The following is a 13,336-nucleotide window of genomic DNA, read 5'->3' on the forward strand; positions in this document are numbered from 1 at the left end:
AAAAAAAAAAAAAAAAAAAAAAAAAAAAAAATAAGAGAGATAATAAGGGGAAGATAGCGTACCTTTAATCTAGTAGGTATACGTACTAATTAGATGGAGTGCTTTATATAGGTTTAGGGCTGGGGCGTTAGCGAATACTCAAATTAAAGCGATATTATATTTTAAATAAGCGAGGGGGTGGATATTATTAAAGGATAGGAAAAGAGCAGTTAATTAGAGGTTAATTATAAGTATAAAGTAAGAGGAAGGAAAGGATAGAGTAAAAAGGAAAAAAATAAAGAGGAAAAGTAAATATATTAATTAAATTTATAAAAGAAATAGGAATTAGTATATAAGTATATAATAAAAATACGTACGTCTATAATAAGGGCCGGCTTGAACGAAGGGATAAGCGAGGTAATTATAGAATTAAGGGAGAGAATAGCGGATATAATTATAAAGGTAAGGATAGGAAGAAGAAGAAAAAAGAGGCGAAGAGGGTAGGTAGAAGGGATATTATATGAATAAGGGAAAAAGTTCCTATACGAATATAAATCGAGGTAGGCGAATATAATTTAAGGTAGGTAAATATAAGATAATATAAAGTAAGGAGAATATTAAATAATTATATAAGTAATAGGAGGGGGTAAATAAAAAGATAAAACGAAGGTAATAATTAAAAAGGGAAGGATAGAATAAATAAGTAATAGCAGTAGTTATAAAAAAGTAGGAGAAAAAGGCGGAAAATGGGAAAGTATATAATTCGAATTATAGTAGGAAGAGTAGAGGAAGCAATCAAGAATTATATTATTAGAACAGAAAGAGTAATATAAAAAATAAAATAAAAGTAATAGGAAGGTAATTAGGAAGGAATAATATAAATAAGGGAGGTTTATAAAGGAAATAGTATATAGAAATATAAGAGGTAGAAGAAGGAAATAAAGGTCCCGAAGATGGAATTTATAGGGAGGGGGATTATATTTAAATATTAAAATAGGTTATAATAAATATAAATAATAGAGAATAATTTATAAAAGGAATTTTAGGTTTCAATTATGTAAATATTATATAGTAAGTATAAATAACGAAGGGTATTTTACGAGAGTATTAAATTGTATTACGAGTACGGATAATAGAGAGTATTTAGTAAGAGGAATTACGGAGTATATTTATATTAATATCCTAAGGTATTTATTAATATCCTTAAATTTAGTGTAGTACTCCTTATTAAGTAAAATGAAGCTTATTACTTTATACATTTACAAAATAATAGTCTTAATAATAATTAGGAACCTAATTAACTTTTTAAATTTAATAATGGTTTTGTATTTATATTTAGAATTTATAAAAATAGATATTATAATACCGATATTCTAGCGGGCGGCACGTTATAAAAATGGATATTACAATACTAATATTTTAATAGGTAGAACGCTAGACGTTTAAACTTGATATTAGTTTCGTATTTGTATTTGGAATTTATAAGAATAAATATTATAATACTAATATTCTAGCGGGCAGTACGTTATAAGAATAGATATTATAATACCGATATTCTAGTGGGCGGAACGCTAAATATTTAAACCTAATACTAGTTTTATATCTATATTTAGAATTATAAAAATAGATATTATAATACCAATATTCTAACGGGCGGTACACTAACGCTTTAAATCTAATACTAGATTTATACCTATATTTAGAATTTACGAGAATAGATATTATAGCGCTAATATATTAGTAGATAGAATATTAATTCTATAAATTTAATACCGGCTTTATAGCCGTATTTGGAGTTTACGAGAATGGATAATATAATACTAATACTCTAACGGGCGGTTCGCTAATAGTAGAACGGCTATAATCCGGAATATAGCATCGGTAGTTATAGCGAGTAATATCCGACAACGCTTTAATATCTAACGTTCGTTATAAAAGTTCCGAAGACGGAATTTATAAGGGGGGGGATTGTATTAGGAGGTTAAGAGTTCGTATATAGAGGTACCTTAGCGGTTGCTACTTCCCTTTGTTAATAGAAGCGTAGGATTATTGTTATGGTTCGCTGGGATGCTTAGAAACTCTAAATATTTATTAATATAATTAATAATATTAAAGTAAGAAAGCGAGATGTAGGAGGAAGTTTAACGGCCAATAGCCGGCCTAGTTAGGGATCCTTTTATATAAGGACCCTAGTCTGGGCAAGGATCCACCCTGGTTTGCAGGGGTGGGTCCCACTTCCCGCGGGCCGCCTACTAATAGTAGTCGGCTGTCTTATACCCGACTATAGTACTGGGTATGCCTCGGCCGTAGCACTGGATTGGGTATGCCTCAATTGAGCTATCCCAATTTAGTACCCTACTCTATAATTAATCGTATATATCCAATAATAAGTTCCAGCTTATATATAAAAAGATTACTATCTTTAGTAGAAATTTACTCTTTCTTCCTAATATTCTTTCGAATAACTTCCTTACTAAAATTCTTAGTCCGGCTACCTCGTTTCTCCTAATACTCGGTAATTAATTATAGTGTATTTTTGAACTATTCCTCTATTTACTATTTATTGTCTTTATTACTGTATTTCTTCTATTTAATTTAGTATTTTATTTTTCCTCTTTTTAATTCCTTATAAGTTCTTAATCTTTTTATTTCGTATTACGGACCCAATTCTAATTCCGAATCCTCCTAGGAATTTTTAATAGGTCTTAAAGGCGGAGGAATGTATCGGAAGGGGTCCTCTTCTTAGGGAGTTCGTTTAAGGTAAATAATTAAAATAATTAAGTAAATTCCCTTTATACTATAAGGGAGCTCTAATTTGAATATTAAACCTCCGACCTTTTTAATAACTTTAAAGGAACTAATTCGTTGCTAAGAGAATTTTCGGGACGGACGGTCTTGTAAATAATACTCGTAGTATAACTTTAGGAAAATTTTATTACTAACTTCAATATCTACCGGTTTACATCCAATATTATAGAACCTTTTAGTTTTAGCGGTTATAAAATTTATAGTAAGTTTTACTTCTTCTTAAATATAATTACGAAGAGCGGGGTTATAATTTTACAAGAATACAGGGTTGTTTAGAGATTCTAACGGTCCTTTTAAACAATATCCAAAGAAATATTTATACAGAGAGGCCTTAATAGTATTAATATAGGTACTATTAAGGTTCTATTATAATACTAGTATTAGGGATAGTTAGTTATTATTAAGGTAGTTAAAAACGTAGAAGCGGATAGCGATTTTAATATTCTAATTCTTACATTCCGAGGCGCTATCTCCCTAGGGGTAGTAAACGGTTATTATTAGGAGTTTCGTACTTAGAGCCTTCTATATTCCTTATTAGAAATTAGATATAAATTTTTTATTACAATTAAAGATAATTCCTAATAGTAGGCTCTAATCCAATAGTATTAATAAATAAACGAAGGCTATACCCTACTCCTTTATTATATATATAGAATAGCCGGGGATAAAGAATAACCGTTTAGAAATAATATTAATTGCGGGTATTAATAAATTGAAAATACCGTAGCCGGAGAGCTTTTATAAGGAGTTTTTAACAGAGATTTCCAGTAGGCCGACGATAAAATTAATAGCGACCGTGCATATAGGGAATACACTATCGAACTTCGGTCGGATAGGCTAGAGTTCTCCTATAGGGCCGGAGCGATTAATTTAATTAAGGTTATATAATAGGTAATTTCGTACGTATTTTTTAACTAAATACGTTTTATTAATAATAGAAAATCCTTTTAAATTATATAATATTCTATCTTAACTAAAATAGTGCTTTTTATTATACGTTAATTCTAGGATTTTCTATACGTAATTATATAGAACGTATAGAATTTTTATATTATTTAACTAGTTAGTATAGATTATACTATTGATTATAAAGAATAGGTAGCTTAGGTATTGAAAAGTAACAATATCCTCGTTATTTAATTAAAAATCTTTAAAATTATCGATAATTACTATATACTTTTTATTTTTCCTATATACTATTATAAATTATTACTTTAATTTATTATTGAAGATTATTTTTACTATAATTAAAAGAATTTAATTAATTATTAATTAGATATTATTGAAGATTAACGTACTGTTGGGTTTTAGTTAAATATTATTAATAAATTTAAATTAATTTAAAATATTTAAAACGAAGTTAAATTTGCCGGGTAAATAATAGATTTTAATATTATATTAGGAAAGGTAAATAGAAGCGTTAATTAGCCGCCTATTATCCCTATCGGTCGAAGATATATATAATAATTTTTATTTAATAATGCCTTTTATTACTAAATAGTTAATAAGAACAATAATAATTATATTATATAAGTAGATTCGGGTTTATAACCTCTTAACTATCTATATTAAATAAGCAACCTCCAATTCTAAAGGGCTGTATTTAATTTTAGTATTAATAAAATATTTATTAAAGAAGAAGATTAGAAGTACTTGATTAGCAGGGATATACGAGCCGGGTTCCTATTAATAGTTATTCTTTAAGTAAAAAAGTATTATACTAAAACCCTTTTTAATAGAACTATCAATTTAAAAAAATATTTATTTATTAAAATTAAAGTAATAAAATATAGCGCCGTTATAAATCTCTATTTAAATAGCTTCGAAGGCGGCCTTTTTATTGGGCGTAGGAGTGAATTTTATATATATATAGTAGGTAATTCTCTTTACCGGCTTGCTATTGATTATTACTCTTTTAATATATTTTGTAGCGAAGAATGGAATTTTCTTTTATTAAAGGGGCTCCGCTAATTAGGTATAGTAAAATATTAGGTAGCGAAGGAAGCCGGATATCCTTAAATATTATTCGAAAGCCTTTAATTAATTAGGGAAAATTAATTTTTTAAATGTTTTAATACGTTATTCGGTATTCTATAGTCTTAGCCTATTAATATAGAAGTTTAAAAATTCGATATTAAGGTAGCTTAGAAATAATTTTCTAGGCGAGAGTAAGATATTCTTAGAAATAAATAATTTGAATATAACTATTAAATAAATTACATACTCCTTCTATAAATTAAATACTATAATAATATCATTAATATATATACGGTAGTAGTCCTTGTAGTTGTTGAAAAGATAGTTTATAAACCTTTGTACGTAGGTAGGGGTATTGTGGAATTTTATTTAAGTAATAGTTAGAGCTTTAAGTCTTCTATAAGTTATAAGCGTTAATTAATTCCGGTAATCCGGCTAGACGCCAAATTAATAGAAGAAAGTTACTATATCGATGATTGTAATAAAATACTTACTCCGTATAAAGGCAATTACGATTTTTTATAAGGGAAGGAGGTAGTTGTCTAATACTATAAATCTATTAATTACCCTTATATTAATAATGGAACGTCCTTTTTACTTCCCGTCCTTTGTTTTTTTTTTATATTATAAAAACCGGGTATATAAATAGCGTTGCCTATATAATTTATTATATTTTACCCTATTTATATAGTATATCGAAGATTTTATTAATTACAGTTTATTCTTTCTTACTTAATAGGTATATCCTTATAACTACTTTTTAATTCTATTAGTCCTCTATTAATAGTATTTATATATATTCTTCTTTTAATATATTTACTAATCCTCCTTTAACTTAGAGTAATAAATATAATTATACGAACTCTTTTAATATTTGGGTATAACCCTTATTAATTATATAAATATATATACCTTCCTTTATTATTATTTTTAATTTATTTATACGGATATTTAAAATTAAATATTTCTTAGGAATAGTAAGTATTTTAGAGGCTTCGGGGTAATTAATATCGAGTTCGATTTTAGAGTTAGGTTTAAATTCGGGCCGTTATCTTTATACGACCGTTTTAATAGTGGGGGTAAAATTCATTTTGAAATTAATTAGGGGAATATAGTTAATTATAATATATTTAATTACTTTATTAATAGTAACTATAGGGTTTTCGTTAAGGGTATTAAATATTTAAATTAAAAAGGCCGCTATTTTAATTTTATTCTAATTGCTAATAAAATAACTATTATCTTTGTATTCTTCGATATAATTAATATACTACTTCTTAAGAATAATCTTTATTTTGTAAATTAAATTCTTAAAGAGAATTAGCTTAGGTAATTTACAATTAATAATTATATTTATAATGCCTTTATTTTCGGAATTAAATATAAAACTCCAACTTTTAAGTAGAGGTTTATAATAGATTAGTACTATTACTTTTTCTCTGGACTATAAGACTATTTTTTTTAATACTATAACCTTTCTTATATATTTAATCTTATATTACTAAATTTTAAATAAGACTATTAGTAGGCCTATATTTAAAAAGGTAATAACTTTAGTATTATAATCGATATTAGTTTATTAGGGGTGGAAGAATAAATTAGTAAGGAGTAGGTTAGGCTAAAATTTATTTATTACCTAACTAATAATCTTAATTTTAATTAAGTTTAATACGCTAATAATAATACCTTCTATAAAGAGGGTAAAAGTAGCCTATTCTATTAATTTAATAGATTTACCACCAACTCTTCGAATTTTTATAATATACCTAATTAAAATAGTATAATTAAGGGTAGAAAGGAAATTTCGGCCAATAATTATCTTTATTATTCCCGGGTCTATATAAATTTCTCTTCCCATGGTTGTTGGTAATATTCGAACTATAATATAAAGATAAATATAATTTGAAAGCGGACCTTTTAAAATCTCCTTATCTTTATAAATTAGTATTTTAAATAGTAGTAATTCGGTAAATAAGGCGATCCTCGCTAGTACTATCTTTTTATATCCCTGTTTCGTATTTTTGTAAAAATTAATATAATTGAAGAATATATTTTTAAATAGGAATATTTAGAAGTAATAAATATACGTTTAGTACAAGGGTACAATTAGAAATAGCGATTTAGGTTGTTGATATATTAGGTATTTTTTTACGTACTATTTCCTTAATTTTATTAAGGGGAAGACTTTATAATAATTAATATACTTTAATTTACTATAGGAATTAAATATAGATGCTTTAATAATATAAAAAATACTTCTATCATTATTTAAATCTAATCCCTTTGAAGCAACGGACGTATTACTAGCGTACGTAATTTAATTATTATCCGAATTATTAATAATAGTCTTATTTCCTAAATTAATATAGTAAGTACAATTATTATAATGCGAATCCCTACGGTCGTTACGGTTCTTATTATAGCGGTTATTACGCTAGTTATTTTAACAATTATTACGCCGGTCGGTATAATTATTATAGTAATTATTATAATTATCGCGGCGGTTATTATAATAGTTACTATAGTAGTAATTATTATACTAATTACTTCAACCGTTATAATCGTCGTATTAATTAGCGGGGATAACGGTTTCGACCTTTACTATTATACTAATAACTTTTTAATAGATATATAAATAGCGCTTACGAATAATTGCTAATAAGACCGCTTTAGTACCCTCGGTTTTAGTGAAGTATTCGGGGAGAGTGCCTTTCTTACTAGGCGGGTTTAAATATTATTTAATTTTAAAGTTTATATTAATTTAGATTTGGATTATTACACTATATTAATTCTTGCTAGTATAGTAGAAGATACCTATAGCGTATATATAATAGAATTTACACTAAATAAACTAAGATAGAATATTTTCGTTACGGGTAATATCCTTAAATTCGAGGCGGTCTTTAGTAAATTTTTTGGTTATGGTAGCCGAATTAGGGAGGAAGCGGTTAATTAAAATTTTAAATATTGGTTTAAGGCTATTCTAGTAAAGGTATTAACGTTTTAACGGGTTAATTTCGTTATTCTACTAAAATATAATTATATTTCTAAGTAGGGTAGAGAAGTACTATATAATTTATTTTTCGGCATTGGTAACAGTATTTTTATCTTCAAAAAATAATAAAAATCGTTTATAAAATAAGAAAGCGTCCGTATAAATTAAAATCTTACTATCGGTAATAATACTAATATTATTAGGGTTAATATAGAAGGGAATAAATTAATTAATATCTTTATATTTAAATTTGAAATTAGATTTTTAAGAGTAGGAAGAATAATTAATATTAACTATACCGGTACAGTAACGGCCATTAGGACTATCTTCGGTCGAATTACTATTATTAAAGGGATTACTATTAAGGGGACTACCTTTAGAAGGGGGGTAGGAAGAAAGAATATTTCTATCCTTAAAATCCGAATTATTAAGATTAGAATTATTACAACTATAGCAATTAAATTTATAATATTTCTCGTAGCAAATTTTTTTAACTTTATAATATTTTCTATAATAATATTTGTACTTAAAATTAATAAAGTCGGAGTCTTTAAAATTAAAATTTAACGGGTCGTTATTAACCTTTAATTTAAGGGGTTTACTACTTCTACCGCCCTAATTAGAAGTCCTAGGAATTTATTTACCTTCTCCTTTACTGGTCGCTATACGGACCTTAACGGCTAACTATTTTTAGAATTAAATAACTATTTCGAGGTAGCCTTAAAATTCTATTAAATAATAATTTAAAGTAGTAATATTACGTTTTAGGAAATTGGATAGGGTATATAGCTAGCGGGCCACTTCTACTTTATTAATACTAAAAAAGAAATTAATTAATTTAATACGATAGAAGCAGGCAGGATTAGAATTGTTAATATCGTTAACGATTATAATATAATATTTGCTAGATTTAATATTTAGGTAACTATAATTAGGTATACATCTCTCCGTAAAATAGAGCTCGATAGTAGGAATTTTCAGACTTATACGAATTATTATTGCTATTAATTTACTAATAACTACTACTTCGGCGTTATTTAATATCTAGCTAATAATAGGCGAGTAGGTACTAAATTTACGGAAATTAGTAATAGAAAGGAATTATTATTCGATAGCTTTAATTACTTTAAATATTTTCTCTACTTAGGTTTTACTAACGTCTAGAGACTTAGTTATTCTATTAAAATATCGATTAATTTCGGCTTATTTTTTACAAAATAATAAATTTAATTGGCCGATATTAGTATTAAATAGGTTAACCCTTTAGTTAGTTGTATTTAAACTATTACTTATATTTTTAATTATATTATAAACGCTTTAAAAGTATTTTAAATTGTCCTTAATATTTAATATAGTATTATTAATATTTTTATTGAGGCGGGATACATTTTTATCTACCTTAGCCTTAAAGTTATTAATACGAATATTAATAAAATTAATTTTAATTATATTAGTATTAAATTCGTTTTAAATATCGTCGAATTTATAATCCGTAATCGAATTGTAATACTTTATTTAAATAAATATAAATTAATTAGTATTTTTATTAATTAGTAAATTGGAGGGAGTATTTATATATAAATAATTATAGCCGGGTAGAATATTGCCTCTAGTCTAGTATAATTTCTAGATTGGAATTGAAGCGTTAGTTAAGGATGTGCGGAGTTTAGGCGAGGCCGATAATATAGTATTAAATTAAAATAATAATATTAGAATAGGGTTAGATAATTTCCGAAGGTTAATAGGACTAAATATTCTACTAATTAATAATATTAGGGGAAGTAAGGTAAAAAAAGATATATTAGGGGGTAATATAGCAAAAGGGTCGATTTTATCGGGGCTATCTAAAAGTAGCGGTACAGCCGGACTAGCTAGGTTAGGGGTATTACCCGGTCTAATACTTATTATACGAGAATTGTAATTGAGGTGAAGATTAATTTGTTTAATAGGGTTCTCGGATATTTTATAACAAATTATTATTAATTTGAAGAAATTAGGAGGAAGCGACGCTAATTTACTAGGCGGGTCCTTATTATCGAAAGAGTTAAGTATAGGGTTTATTATAGTTAGGTATAAAGTTATAGTATAATATTAATACTGTAATTATAGAGTTATATAGATATAGAGTAAGGAAAAAAATCGCTAATTCAAAATTACTGAAGTAAGGTCGTTGGAGCGAGGGAAATCTATTATATTAAGGGATTGCATAGTACGTACCGAAATCTACTTATATAATAGTTTAGATTAGGGTAGTATAATTATTTATTCTAATACTAATTAATAATAATAATAGTATAAAGAGTACGTAAGGATTTTATTAAAAAGCTAAAATACAATTAAATAAGAGTGTAGAGGAAAGGGGAAGTGAATAATTAAAGTAATTAAAGTAGTAATGGCCGGTAAAGGGGGGAGGTTAATTGTAGGGTCGATATTCGCCGGAGAGAGTTATAGGATTTAATAATTAAATTAGAAATGTAAAGTATATTAGAGTAATTAAGCGATTTCCTAATAAAAGAATTGATTAATCGAAAATAGTTTAATTAATTAGATTTTTCAATTATAGTTACTAAATATTACGGTTCGCTAAGATACTTAAAAATTCTAAATATCTATTAATATAATTAATAATATTAAAGTAAGAAAACGAAATGTAGGAAGAAATTTAACGGCTAATAGCTAGCCCAATTAGGGATCCTTTTATATAAGGACTCTAGTTTAGGTAAGGATCCACCCTAGTTTGTAGGGGTAGGTCCCACTTCCTGTAGGCCGCCTACTAATAGTAGTCGGCTGCCTTATACCCGACCGTAGCACTAGGTGTGCCTCGGCCGTAGCACTAGACTAGGCATGCCTCAATTGAGCTATCCCAGCTCAGTACTCTACTCTATAGCTAATTGTACATATTCGGTAACAATTATTTATAATAATATTTATATTGGGTCGGATTCGCAGGAAGGATAATCCGGCACTATATTAAAGCGCTAGATTAATATAAAGCTCTATAATGTTCGTTAGCGGAAGAATAGAGTTTGTATAAGTATAAAAGAGGTTTAATAGAATATATTTTATTATAATTAATAGCTATTAATATATTTTTAAATTGACTCCTAATTTGCCGTCCCCTACGTATAGCTACGACCGTAGTCACCTCAACCTACCTTTCGCCTACGTTCCTAACATAGAAGTTAGAGAATTATTTATATTATATCCGCCCGTACCCTCGATTCTCAGTCTTCGTTTATTACTGCTACCCCCCGCTCTATTTAATCGGCCGGCTAAAAAATTATTACTAAATTCTTTAAAGCGTTCTATAAATATTACTATATTAAATTATTAATTAAAATAGTACTAATATATAGAGTTCTAATTGCTTTAAAAAATAAATTCCGGAATAAGAAGGCGCTGTCCGATATATTTGTACTTAAAGAATAGCTAGTAAAATAATTTATAAGGCTAGGGTTAAATTACGACCTCTATATAGTATTTAAGGATAGTATTAAAGACTTCCTCAAAATTAAACATACAATACTAGTAATATAATTAAATTATAATAAATATACTCTCTAATTCCTATTACCGTAATTTAACTAATTAATATATATTTTAGACCTGCGATTTAATATTATACTCGAGTACGGTATTACTAGAACTTTCGCTTTTATAGCGGGTAGTACTATTACTAACAGTCCTAACGAGCGATAATAATATTATAAATCGATTTATAGCAAAAGAGGGGGGTTTCTAGCATTTTAGCATTATTATATAAATAAATACGATTTCTAGTACTTCTAGTATTTCTTGTATTTTTAGTATATAATTTAATTTAATATATATAAATCTATTTCTCCCTTCTATACTCTCTACCACCGCCCAAATACAATACCCGTCTCTCTATACTTAATTAATTTATTAATATACAATTCGCTATACTCTTTATTAATATTATTAAATTAATTTATTATTAGTTTTACATTCTTAAAATAATCATAAATTTATTATACTTTATACCCTACATTCTACGCTAATTGCTTAAAAAATATAATAAAATTATTATTTAACATTTTATTACTATCCTTATTATAATATACCTTCTTAAATTACCGCTTAAAATCGTTAAAATATACTTCAATAAAATTAAATTTAGGAGAGTATAGTAATAAATACTATAATAGAACCCCCTTCTAATTGTACGTATATTGGAATTCGGTACGGGGATATTAATTAGCGTTATCTATTATTAAAATACTATTGCAGTCGGGAAATAGATTTATTTTAAAGAGTAGGTATTTTACTATTTAGTCTTAAACCCCGGCTAAATCCGTTATACTTCTAAATACTAATATATTAAATAGTCTATTTACTATAATAATTAGGGGGAGGTAATATTGTATACTGTATATAAATTTATTTAATACTATTATAATAGTATTATAGGGTGCCTAGCTAATATAATAAACGCTGTCCCTTCGGTCTATACTAAATTCGTTACAAAATACAAACATTTTTCTAATAAATAAAAAGATCTTTAACATCTACTCAACTATTAGTATAGGGGATTATTATAATACTTTTATATAAAGTCGCTTCTTCTTCTACTTCTCCTATCGAAAGTACTGCCGTACAATTTTAATTGAAATGTATATATTATATTCGTTAATTAAAAAAGTATAAATTTCGTCGAAGTATAAATCGGGTTTTAATACGAGGAAATTTATAATTTCCTTTATAATATCAATTATAATTAATAAAATATAAGGAGCAATATAATATACGTTATACTTTCAGCGTTTATATAAGAAGTTTTTTAATATTCTAGGAAGTTTGCAATAGTAAAAATACTTTACTAATATCTAATAGAATACGCTTATATTTCTATACATTCTTTATACTTATACTAATAATTTTAATAATATTATTAGGATATTTATTATTTACTAGTATTATTGTTATTAATACCTTCTAACGGGTATTAGGGTAGCGTACTATATTAATAATAGTTTAAAAGATAATATAAATATCAAAATAGATAATTGTACAACGTAGAGTATTAAAATATCGACTTTTTATACTAGTTTTAGCTAGATTTCAATATTAAACGATTGAATTAAATTGTGTAAAGCGATGTCAAATGGCTAGATTTGTCAAATGCGGTGTGTGTGTGTGTGCACGCACACACACCTCTTGCCAAGACTGCACAGGCGATTGAGTGTGGGAATGGAACAGTTGGTGAAGCTGCAGCTGGAGTGGTCCGGGTGTCGCTCGCCACTGCAGTGGACAGCGAGAGGGCAACAGCACCCGACACCGCGGTCTTGGCATCGCAGGCCGCTAGTACCAACAATGTAGGACCTTAGTGTTACTCGCCGAGAAGATACTATAGAACCAAGGAAGTCGCCTGTCGCTTACCCTATCATGTATGCTGGATAGACGTAAATTTGATGAAGGGCCTTTCCTGTGACATTGTTCGTTCTTGTTTGGGTTGAAAGAGGCGAGTGTCTGCAGCGAGTTGTCGAGCTCATTGGCGAATTTGTTAGTGCACGCTACGTACCAGTCCAGTGCTGGTTTGTTGGTTGGCTTGGTACA

This window comes from Neurospora hispaniola, assembly GCF_033458365.1.
Source record: "Neurospora hispaniola strain FGSC 10403 chromosome Unknown B0T23scaffold_18, whole genome shotgun sequence".
In the NCBI taxonomy this organism is placed as follows: Eukaryota; Fungi; Ascomycota; class Sordariomycetes; order Sordariales; family Sordariaceae; genus Neurospora; species Neurospora hispaniola.